This window comes from Hevea brasiliensis, chromosome 14, assembly GCF_030052815.1.
Source record: "Hevea brasiliensis isolate MT/VB/25A 57/8 chromosome 14, ASM3005281v1, whole genome shotgun sequence".
NCBI lineage: Eukaryota > Viridiplantae > Streptophyta > Magnoliopsida > Malpighiales > Euphorbiaceae > Hevea > Hevea brasiliensis.
Genome location: NC_079506.1, coordinates 90,991,607 through 91,003,162, shown reverse-complemented (window position 1 = coordinate 91,003,162; position 11,556 = coordinate 90,991,607). Strand labels below are relative to the sequence as shown.

The following is an 11,556-nucleotide window of genomic DNA, read 5'->3' as shown; positions in this document are numbered from 1 at the left end:
GGAGCAAACTAAGAATTAACAGAGAAAGAGAAGAATATTTCAGTGTATTATATTTTTATTAACTGTAAATGAGCTTAAATACAGCTCAAAATATAACAGAAATTCCTATATTTCAGCTCAACCATGGAACATGCCTCCATGTTTAACAACTTAGCTAGAAAAATGGAAATAATGACTAAAATGCAGTAGAACAAGTCAATTAATAAAAAACATAACAGAAAAAAGAAAACTACAGCAGCTAAATAGGAAGTGCAGCAGCTAAGTCAACTTCTTAACATCTTTCAGTTGGGACAAAGTTGAGACATGCTGAAAGCACAACAACAAACAGTTCATTTGTGACCATTGTAATTATAGTTTACTAATGACTGAAATTCAAATATCTTTTGGAACTAAAATAGAATGTCTCACTTACCTTTCTACTCAATTGAATGATATTTTTCTCCCCCAGTTGGCTGGAATAAAAGCAGAAATTTGCAGAGAAAATGATGCAGCTGTGCATCTGGCATAATCTTGCATCTGGCAGTCTAATAAATAGTAAGATTATCAGAATTGATCATACAAGAATTTTAAATTATCACCATTAGTAATCCTAATTGTAACACCCCTGATTTTTTATATATTATTATTGGGCTTCGTGTAGGTATCCTCAATTCGCGAAAATTCGACAGTTGTCCGGATCTGTGAATTTCCGGCGAACAGACCACTACGGAAAAGTCTCGAATTGGATCGAGGTTTTGGTTACCCCACCATTGTCGGGCATCGGCGCGTTCCCGAAGTCGGAATCGGCAAAGGTAAACCCGAACCTTGCTTTTTCGTAATTTTCTAGTGCTTAAATAGGATTGAAAATCCATAAAATATTCGTGGTAGCTTAGAAAATTACGATTCTTTTTGCAATAGCTTAGTAATATTGCTAAGGACCGCGGGGCAAAGTTTTATAATTTTTAGAGCTTGTTTGGGCAGTTTTTGCAAAAATGATCAATAATAAGGACTAAATTGAAATTTTGCGTATTGTGATGAATGATTGATTTGATGGGCCCAGGAGGGGCTGTGTGATATGATTGAACTGTTGATATATGAATTGTGAATATAGAAGTGCGTTTTTAGCCCTTTTGCAGGTTGGGTAGGTCCTAGGTATAGGGGAGACTCTGCCGGATTTTCGGCACGACTTAGGACGTAATTGGTCTTTTTCTTTGTTTGTATTGAGTCAGATTGTATTAAATAAATGTAATATGATTGTCAGGTGAGCCGGGACAGCCTTCTTCCTCCGCCCACCGCCACGGTAATTTGTCGTCCGGTTGTGAGTAAAATATTAATTTTAATTGTAATTTCGATATTATTATATGTTCAGCATGCCCATGCATCACTTATATGCATATATTTATTTAGTTAAACTCTAGGCACGATTTATGTTGCATTCATAACTGTTGATGTGCCATGGATGTTGTTGTGGTAATTTGGAGCAGTGTGCGTGCGTTGGCGTGCGTGTGATGTGGTGTGGACTATGGATAGGACGGGGTAGTCACGGCTTGAGTAATTGTGGGACCCGTTCCTTGAGGGTAGTCACGGCTTGAGTAATTCATTTGGGACCCTCGATTTGGTTATTAAGTGGAAGTCCGAGCTTGAGTAATTCGGGCACGGGTTGGATTTAAGAGAGGCGTGTAGGGATCGGCTCCCATATGTTATGATTGATACTACAGGTGTGTGAGTGCTCCAAATTACCTTTTGATGTTATGATGTGAAAATGTTGTTGATGTTGCATTTCACTCTACAGGTGCATTAGTTCTAGATAGTTATAGAGATTATGGTTAAAATTGATATTTTACTCTCTCTGAGTCGACGCTCACTCGTGTTCAAAAATTTTTACAGGCCACAGGAGGATATTTTTGAGGTTAACCTGCTTTCTCCCTCGCAGGTCAATTATTACTGTTTGTATAAACTTGTTAAATCTTAGAATTTCCGCATGTGTTAGAAATGTTATTTGATTTGGGTCTGTAAACTAAATTATTATTTTGGGACCTGTAAACTTAATATGCTATGCATGTTGATGGATTGGATGAGGGAGCTGAGCTCCCATTTATTATTATGTTGATGAGTATGTGGAGGGTGAGCTGAGCTCCCCAATTGACTATATATTGTGTTTACAGGTCGAGTGAGTCGAAAACTCCCCGTTGGTAAGTCCATTTTATGGCCGGACTCTGTCCGTTTGTTTTCTTGATATTGGGCCCAAATGGGCCTTAGAGTTGGGTTAATGAACAGTTAGGCTTACTACGGGCCTCGGGGGCTTTAGGCTGGCCCAGGTCCTAGTGCCGGTCCGGCCCATAGGTTGGGTCGTGACAAATGTGGTATCAGAGCTTAGGCTCCAGATTCATAGGGAAAAATTATCTAAGTGTTGGGAAGAGTCTACTAGGAGTCACATGCGGAGTATAGGATTACATTTCGTCTTTTCTGTAATTCTTTGTTTCTAGATTCTACGTTATACCTCGGAAATATAAGATTACCTCAGTTTGTGTCTTGATTTTCGTGGAGTACACAGTAATGTGAAATAGAGTTAGTAGTCATGTGAGATCTATCTTGAGGATACGTACTCCAAGAAATGTTATATTTTTGTCAGTTTGGGTTTAAATGGTGTGCCCATTTCGTATGTAAGACACGAGTACATAAAAGTGAGTCTTAAAAATACAGTTGCCTAGATAAGGATGAGGATACCACTCATGGCGGTCATCGGTAGATGACCCGATCGAGAATAAGTTTGTGATAATAGAAGATTCAGGAGAGATAAGAAATTAGGAGACCTAGTCTGTCAGGACGTATCGTAGTAACTATACAATGTTCTCGATGTCTGCTCTGTAAGCTGCAGATTACAGTACCGACATGAGATTATTGTGTAGAGCTGCGTGCATCCCCGTGGTGCTCCATAATGAGGGTGTTTGAGATGGCTTCTGTTTTGGTACGTTATGCGGAAGCGAGTTCTATATTTGCAGAGGAGTTGGGAACTCTGGCTAAGAGTCTAGAGTTAGAATATTGAAAGGTCACGGTTGGGTGATAACTAGAGTCGATGACTCGATTACTGACATGAGCTAGAGTTACATCAAGAGTTGCCATCGGACTGCAGGTTCCGGACTAGTTGCAAAGTAAAGGTGACACTTATAGAGTGAGAATAGTATACCTTGTGTGTATCAGTATGGAATAAAGTACAACTCTACTACCTAGAGAAGGTCGAAACTATGAATTGATGATTTATAGAGCTATGATATGATAAAAGAGTCATTAACTTGACATGGTTCTGGCAAGGTGGTAGATGTAGTACCTTTGTTGCAGCAAGTTAGGATATAGTCCTATCTTTTGAGAATGGATCGAAGGTTATTCGATAATGATGACTTATGGAATAGTGTCCCGGATGGGGATGTAGAGTGTGGTAGAGAGTAGTTGGCTCGGGTATCACGGAGAGGATACAAGTTCCATTATAGGAATCATATATAATCGATCACGATGGATGTAAATCCTTTGAATTGGATGACGGGTTTGGGTGCGAAATCTTAAGTTTTGGAATTGAGTAAACATGGATAATAATAATAATAATAATAATAAAAATAATAATAAATAAAAGTACTGCAGAATCAGTTCTCGAGGTAGTAAGGGTATTATGTAAGCTAAAGGATAAGAATAGAGATCATACAATAAAAGTATGACGTAATTTCTTTGAGTTCCTTTCTAATTTCAAATTATTCAAAACAATAGTATAATCTAATTATAATAGTGTTAAGAGTAATAAATTAGCGAAGATAAATCACGAAGGCCAATGGATAAAGAAAGTGCGGAATGAAAGTTTGGGCAATTGATTGCGGATGCAATATAATCTAAATGCTAGTGGAAGTACTAGCTAGAGTGGTCAAAGGACCAAATCAGTAGCACAGGACATATGATAACGCGATAGAGACTGAAAGATATAGTTAGCAAATGCACTATTATGTTAGGAAGAAGAATGGAACCAGGGATAGAATAGTCAAGTTCTATTTTGGGTAAGACAAAGGAAATAAATGAAAGGACAACCTAAAGAGCGCATAATAAAAGGAACAAAGTTAAGATATAGGATAGGCTAAGTGTTATTCTTGGCAAGGAGAATGACAAGGATGGAAAACCCAAAATGGGACCACATTAGTGAGAAAAGTGATGGAGGTATGGAATACAATAATAATGAGTAAATGTTAGAAGGTGTGCGATGGTATTGCGGACTACCTAAATAGGTAGAGAAAGAGAAGTTAGTAAGCAGTAAGTTGAATAAAAGTCAGTCTAAGGGATCAAATAGGTATGATGAGAGGAAAAGAATGGTAGATAATGACACATAGGTTTTAGGTTAGACTTTTGAGATAGTGAGAAGGTAGTTAGAGGTTCGTTATGAATGTCAGGCAAACATTTTTAGTGTGATCAACAGAATCACTTTGTAGTGAAGCAATAACGACAGGACAATAGTAGGGGTAGAGCGAAAAGTGACAAGTCTGGATGGTTATAAATCACTAGAAAGTTCAAGGATCAAATTAATGACCCTAGATAAGGGTGGAATTAGTGTTGGAAGAATTTATTAGTGAGAGAAATCTTTCAGGAATCAACAAAAGTTAAGGGCACAATAAAAACGATGATAGATATGAATCATAGGTCGAGTATAAGTAAAGTTAATAAATTATAAAATATTATGTCAAGAAGGAAAATGGTACGGTAAAGGGTTCATGCAGATGATACCTTATAGGTAGAGCATAATTGTGATAGGAGATGATGAAATTTGGAGAGAAAGACCAAGAAACTTAGGTGAAACGTTATAATATGACAATCGGGTGTAGTTGAATATGAGAGGATATTTTCTTTCTTTTCAAGTTTAGCTTGTGCTTTTGGTTCTAGAAGGTTATATAAGGAACAGCGAGTCAAGGAGACCTAGTTATTGAGAGTTTAGTAGGCACAAATTCATACATAATTTCTGATATGAGAATGACAAGTAAGTGCATACCTAGTATTAAGTATGAAAGGACGAATGTAATAATGACAGAGTTAAATTGAGTTAGCTACTAAGGCTTGCAAACTGTTTTAAACTATGAAATTTGGAGGAAGTACTATTTATGGTTGAGATTCAATAGATGAAATTGTTCTGATGGGTAATTTGAGGTTGAAGTTTAGAAAGCTATGGGCGGTATATATGATTATATTAAGGAGAATGAACACGTGAAGTATCTTGTTTGGAATTAAGGCATGACACATATTTCCTACAGTAGTGTTAGTTCGGATGGAACTTATAGTTTATGGGGCTCATATTCATCCAGATAAGCAATTTCCTACTAAGGCTAATAGGGAATGATAATGTTACGATAGTTAAGTTGGAAAAAAGGGATACAAAAAAATTTTCTATGGGTAATTATAAGTGTTACATAAGGTGAAGAATGTCTTTGGTAGGAGTAAATCATAGGGTTAGAATTTTTGAAGTAATGAAACTTGTATTCAAGATAAGACTAAGAAATAAAAAGAAAGTTAAAGTTGATGATGGGATAGACATCTTTGAAGGAAAAGGTGTAAGGATGAGATAGGACTAAAATTAAGGAATAAGTACAAAGAGTTGAAATGATACCAACAATACCAAAAATAGGAAAAGGGAAGTGGATAAGATGCAAAGGACAGAAGAGAGCTCGATAGAGTCAGTTATAATGTTGAGGATAAGGAGTGTTTAACCACTGCCCCTGTGTTAACACTACCTATGAGCGGTGAAGGATACACCGTGTACTGTGACGCCTTCAGAGTTGGCCTAGGGTGTGTTTTGTTGCGGAATGGAAAAGTAGTGGCTTATGCTTCAAGGCGGTGAAGAGGCATGAGCGAACTATCACACCCATGATTTGGAAATGGCGTGTAGTCTTTGCACTAAAAATGCGGAGACACTACTGTATGGTGAAGTGTGCGAGATATACACCGACCATAAGAGTTTGAAGTACATCTTCCAACAGAGGATTTAAACTTGAGACAGAGGAGATGGATGGAGCTTACGAAGACTATGATTGCACCATCGGTACCACCACAGGAAGGCCAATGTTGTGGCGGATGCTCGGCGAGAAAATCTTACAGCGCTTTGGCGCACATTTGTGAGAGAAAAGACCATTGATTCAGAAGTACATGAGTTGATGGATCAAGGTCTAATCCTAGATCTTTCGGATGAGGGGTATTGTTGGCTCACTTTTCGGTGAGACCGGACTTGAGGGACAGAGTTAGAGTTTCCCGGCCACGAGACCAACAATTGATGAAGATCATAGAAAGAGTCTGACAAGGTGAAGGTGGTGAGTTTGGATTTGCCAATGATGGCGCCTAGTGCAAGGTTCTAGGATATGTGTGCCCGATGTGGACAACCTCAGAATGAAATCATGCAAGAGGCACACTATACAGCATGATATCCACCCGAGTTCCACCAAGATGTACCATGATGTGAAAGATAGCTCTGGTGGAATGGCATGAAGAGAGACATAGCAGACTTTGTGTCCAAGTGCTTGACTTGTCGAAGGTGAAGTTTGAACACCGAGAGACCGTCGGGGAAAGTGCAAGAGCTCCCTATCCCAGAATGGAAGTGGGAAATGATCACTATGGATTTTGTGACTGGGTTGCCTCGTACCACGCGAGGATATGATTCCATATGGGTAATTGTAGACCACTTGACCAAATAAGCTCACTTCTTACCTGTGAAGACTACATATTCTGTGACACAGTATGCCCGGCTCTACATTCGAGAAATAGTCAGATTGCATGGAGTTCCGGCTTCCATAATATCTGACAGAGGGCCCCAGTTCACTTCTCGGTTTTGGAGAAAGTTGCAGGAGGCACTTGGCACCTGATTGAACTTCAAGACGGCTTTCCACCCTCAGACAGACGGACAGTCCGAAAGGACGATCCAAACACTGGAAGACATGCTTCGCATGAGTGTCTTGGATTTTGGAGGTCAATGGGATGAGCAGCTAGCTTTGGTGGAGTTTGCCTACAACAACAGTTATCACTCCAGCATAGGGATGGCACCCTATGAGGCACTATATGGAAGAAAGTGTAGGTCTCCTCTGTGTTGGACAGAAATGGGGGAAGCGAAGGTGCATGATGTAGACCTAGTGCAGTACACTTCAGAGGTAGTTCCTTTAATCAGGGAACGACTGAGGACAGCGTTCAGTAGGCAGAAGAGTTATGCAGACCCCAGACGAAGGGATGTGGAGTTTGCTGTGGGCGACTATGTATTCCTGAAGGTTTCTCCAATGAAGGGAGTCATGAGATTTGGAAAGAAGGGCAAGTTGGCACCTCGGTATATTGGACCTTTTGAGGTTACTGATAGAGTTGGAGCAGTTGCCTACCGGTTGGAGCTACCACCCAACCTCTCTCACGTTCATCCCGTGTTTCACATCTCCATGCTCAGGAAATACATTCCCGATCCTTCTCATGTACTGCAGCCGGATGTGATAGAGCTAAAAGAGAACTTGACATTTGAGGAGCAGCCTGTAGCCATAGTGGACTACCAAGTGAGACAGCTGAGATCCAAACAGATCCCTATGGTTAAGGTTTTGTGGAGGAGTCAGTCAGTGGAAGAGTGCACCTGGGAGTCAGAGCGGGACATGCGTAGCAAGTACCCTTACTTGTTCAATGTATAATCATGTACTTTATTCTGCCTTGTGTAAAATTCGAAGACGAATTTTCTGTAAGGGGGGAAGAATGTAACACCCCTGATTTTTTATATATTATTATTGGGCTTCGTGTAGGTATCCTCAATTCGCGGAAATTCGACAGTTGTCCGGATCTGTGAATTTTCGGCCAGACAGACCAGCTACCGGAAAAGTCTCCGAATTGGATCGAGGTTTTGGTTACCCCACCATTGTCAGGCATCCCGAGCGCGTTCCCGAAGTCGGAATCGGCAAAGGTAAACCCGAACCTTACTTTTTCGTAATTTTCTAGTGCTTAAATAGGATTGAAAATCCATAAAATATTCGTGGTAGCTTAGAAAATTACGATTCTTTTTGCAATAGCTTAGTAATATTGCTAAGGACCGCGGGGCAAAGTTTTATAATTTTTAGAGCTTGTTTGGGCAGTTTTTGCAAAAATGATAAATAATAAGGACTAAATTGAAATTTTGAGTATTTTGATGAATGATTGATTTGATGGGCCTGGGAGGCTGTGTGATATGATTGAACCGTTGATATATGAATTGTGAATATAGAAGTGCGTTTTTAGCCCTTTGCGAGTTGGGTAGGTCCTAGGTATAGGGAGACTCTTGGATTTTCTACGACTTAGGACGTAATTGGTCTTTTCTTTGTTTGTATTGAGTCGATTGTATTAAATAAATGTAATATGATTGTCGTGTGAGCGATGCCTTCTTCCTCCGCCCACCGCCACGGTAATTTGTCGTCCGGTTTGTGAGTAAAATATTAATTTTAATTTTAATTTCGATATTATTATATTTTCAGGATGCACATGTATCACTTATATTCATATATTTAGTTAGTTTAACTATAGGCACGAATTATGTTGCATTCATAATCGTTGATGTGCCATGGATGTTGTTGTGGTAATTTGGAGCGGTTAAGTGCGTTGGCGTGCGTGTGATGTGGTGTGGACTATGGATAGGACGGGGTAGTCACGGCTTGAGTAATTCATTTGGGACCCTCGATTTGGTTATTAAGTGGAAGTCCGAGCTTGAGTAATTCGGCACCGGGTTGGATTTAAGAGAGTGTAGGGATCGGCTCCCATATGTTATGATTGATACTACAGGTGTGTGAGTGCTCCAAATTACCTTTTGATGTTATGATGTGAAAATGTTGTTGATGTTGCATTTCACTCTACAGGTTGCATTAGTTCTAGATAGTTATAGAGATTATGGTTAAAATTGATATTTTACTCTCTGAGTCGAACGCTCACTCCTGTTCAAAAATTTTTACAGGCCACAGGAGGATATTTTTTGAGGTTAACCTGCTTTCTCCCTCGCAGGTCAATTATTACTGTTTGTATAAACTTGTTAAATCTTAGAATTTCCGCATGTGTTAGAAATGTTATTTGATTTGGGTCTGTAAACTAAATTATTATTTTGGGACCTGTAAACTTAATATGCTATGCATGTTGATGGATTGGATGAGGGAGCTGAGCTCCCATTTATTATTATGTTGATGAGTATGTGGAGGGTGAGCTGAGCTCCCCAATTGACTATATATTGTGTTTACAGGTCGGGTGAGTCGAAAACTCCCCGTTGGTAAGTCCATTTTATGGCCAGACTCTGTCCGTTTGTTTTCTTGATATTAGGCCCAAATGGGCCTTAGAGTTGGGTTAATGAACAGTTAGGCTTACTACGGGTCTCGGGGGCTTTAGGCTGGCCCAGGTCCTAGTGCCGGTCCGGCCCATAGGTTGGGTCGTGACACTAATCTCCTTGAATGAATGCAGTCATTTTAATTTCTTTTCTTATATTATAGTTTGGTATCCAGTTATATAAATTACCTCATGAAGCACCATATGGAGGACTATCTCCCAACATTCCCTTCATGAAGTTCCATAGTTACCTTGTGAAGGAAATCACCAAAAAAGTGAGTGGAAATGAAGCAAGCAAATTTAGTGCTGAAACAATAAACATGAAGTGATTTTTCAAGTGAGATGGTTTAAGTGAGTGCAAGAGCAATTTGGATATAATAATACCAGTCCACAGTATCTTCAAGTGTGCATGAAACTTTAAGACAATTTTACAAGTCCGAAGAATTGAAAACAGATATGCAACTTCTGCAAACAAGTCTGCAACAGTATCTTCTGCAACTACAGCACTAACAAAATATTCATGAAACAACCTTATTAAAAATGATAGAAAGTAGGAAACTAACATATGGCTAATTCATGACTTGCCAACTAACAAATACATCAAAAATATTCAAAATTAATTCTGCATTAAACATTAACATTGAAGTACAAAACCCATATAGCTTCATTCTTAATCTTATTCAGCGATTCATTTATATTTTTAACTTTGTGGGCCATTTTGAAATGAAAAGCAAACCTTTTAACAAAACGAATGGCTTTGGAGATTGAAAAAAACTTGCTTACCTTTGCTCCGGATTGTTCTAGCATCTCAGCCATTTGTCGAATATCGTCGATCCGTAACTTATTTAACACGGCTTCACCCTCATACGCTACATCTCTGAGCTTGTTCAGGCAAAGCCTCACAGGTTCTCTCCTGGTTTGTCATTCGTCTGCATCTCGAAGCACAGCATGAATCATGGTGAGGGAATCTTGAAGGCATTTCGAGTCATCATTGAGATTCCAAGCAAGGATGATTTCATATATGATAAGTGAAAACACCCAGGACAGAGTTGCATCCACCATGAAGATGAATATCATGTGAGCCATGGCCTCTTTTCTGGCAAAGATGAGAGGAGTGAATGGAAAAGTGTTAGGTAGGATTCTATAAATAAGCAGTGTAAATCATGGAGAGGTAGACAGCTGTCATTGGAAAGGAAAATACTTTACACTCAGAATATACTCTGATCATTAATTTTGATAGAATTGAATTGTTATGCATAAAATTTTCCGTTTGGGAGGGACTGTTTACAGCTTATACATATCAAAGGACCAAATTGAATGGTCGATTACTCCCTTTGGTTGTAATCCGACCGAAGAGTTCCCCACCAGAGCACAACTCAATCACCAAATGCAGATTTTGCCTATCCTCATAGGCACCCTTGAATTTCATAATATTTAGTTGTTCAGTTAGGTGCTGTAGTATGGACGTTACCGATTTAAATATTTAAACTAAAATGTCCACTTTTTTAGTAAAACGTAATTTAACTGCTGAAGAATTGAAGGCCACGGTCTTATTAGTCTTAGTTCAATACATGTAAATGAAAAAAAAAAAATTAATATTGTTCTTTATGAGCTTATAGCTATTGAGACATAAGCAAGTGGTTGATGTGAAGGTACTCAGTACCATATGGAGACGTAAGTTCTTTATAATTAAGCATAACATTGGAATCCACTGGGCACTAGCATTTTTTTTCTTATAAAGAGATTGAAAAAGTAGGAACTCAAATTTAAGTGATAAATTTTAATCACCGATCAAATCAGAATATCCGACCAAATCAGACTAAGTACTAGCATTTTCCGTATGATGGAAACACAACGGCAAACTAAAGATCTGCTTCTCTTTGCAAGATCCTCAATGTTACTACATCACGGAGACATAAACAAGTGGCTGATGTGATAGTGCAAACAAGTGGTTGATGTGAAGTTACTATCAGAAATGAACCAAAGTTTACCACGTGAATAAACTTTAAGCTAAATGACAAAATAACGGTTTAATTTCATCCACCGTTCTTGTAAGCATAAAGAACAAAGAAAATTGTGGAGGAATTACAGGAGAACTCTCTTTTTTTTTTTTATTGTAATATTTCATTAATTTAAAATATATAATTATCGGTAAATGAAATTAAATTTTACAAGAAAAGTCCCATAATTTACTAGCTAAACCCATACATATCAGCTGAACTGAAATCAATCATACTAACCACATACTTAAGTACATTACAA

The 11,556-nt window shown here is 38.6% G+C and overlaps 1 long non-coding RNA gene across 5 annotated transcripts; it reads right to left on the bottom strand.

The window, feature by feature from the left end:
• Nucleotides 1-277: 277 nt before the first annotated feature.
• On the bottom strand, nucleotides 278-10,619 carry LOC131172618 (uncharacterized). 5 transcript variants are annotated; one of them, XR_009143183.1, is made up of 4 exons: nucleotides 10,078-10,594; nucleotides 9,679-9,800; nucleotides 9,484-9,545; nucleotides 278-524 (listed from the first exon to the last, which is right to left on the bottom strand). It is a non-coding gene; the product is annotated as an uncharacterized LOC131172618 (long non-coding RNA). The 5 variants fall into 5 exon arrangements; XR_009143182.1 differs by having other exon boundaries at nucleotides 278-306; nucleotides 413-524; nucleotides 9,484-10,597; XR_009143180.1 differs by having other exon boundaries at nucleotides 9,679-10,595.
• Nucleotides 10,620-11,556: the final 937 nt, after the last annotated feature.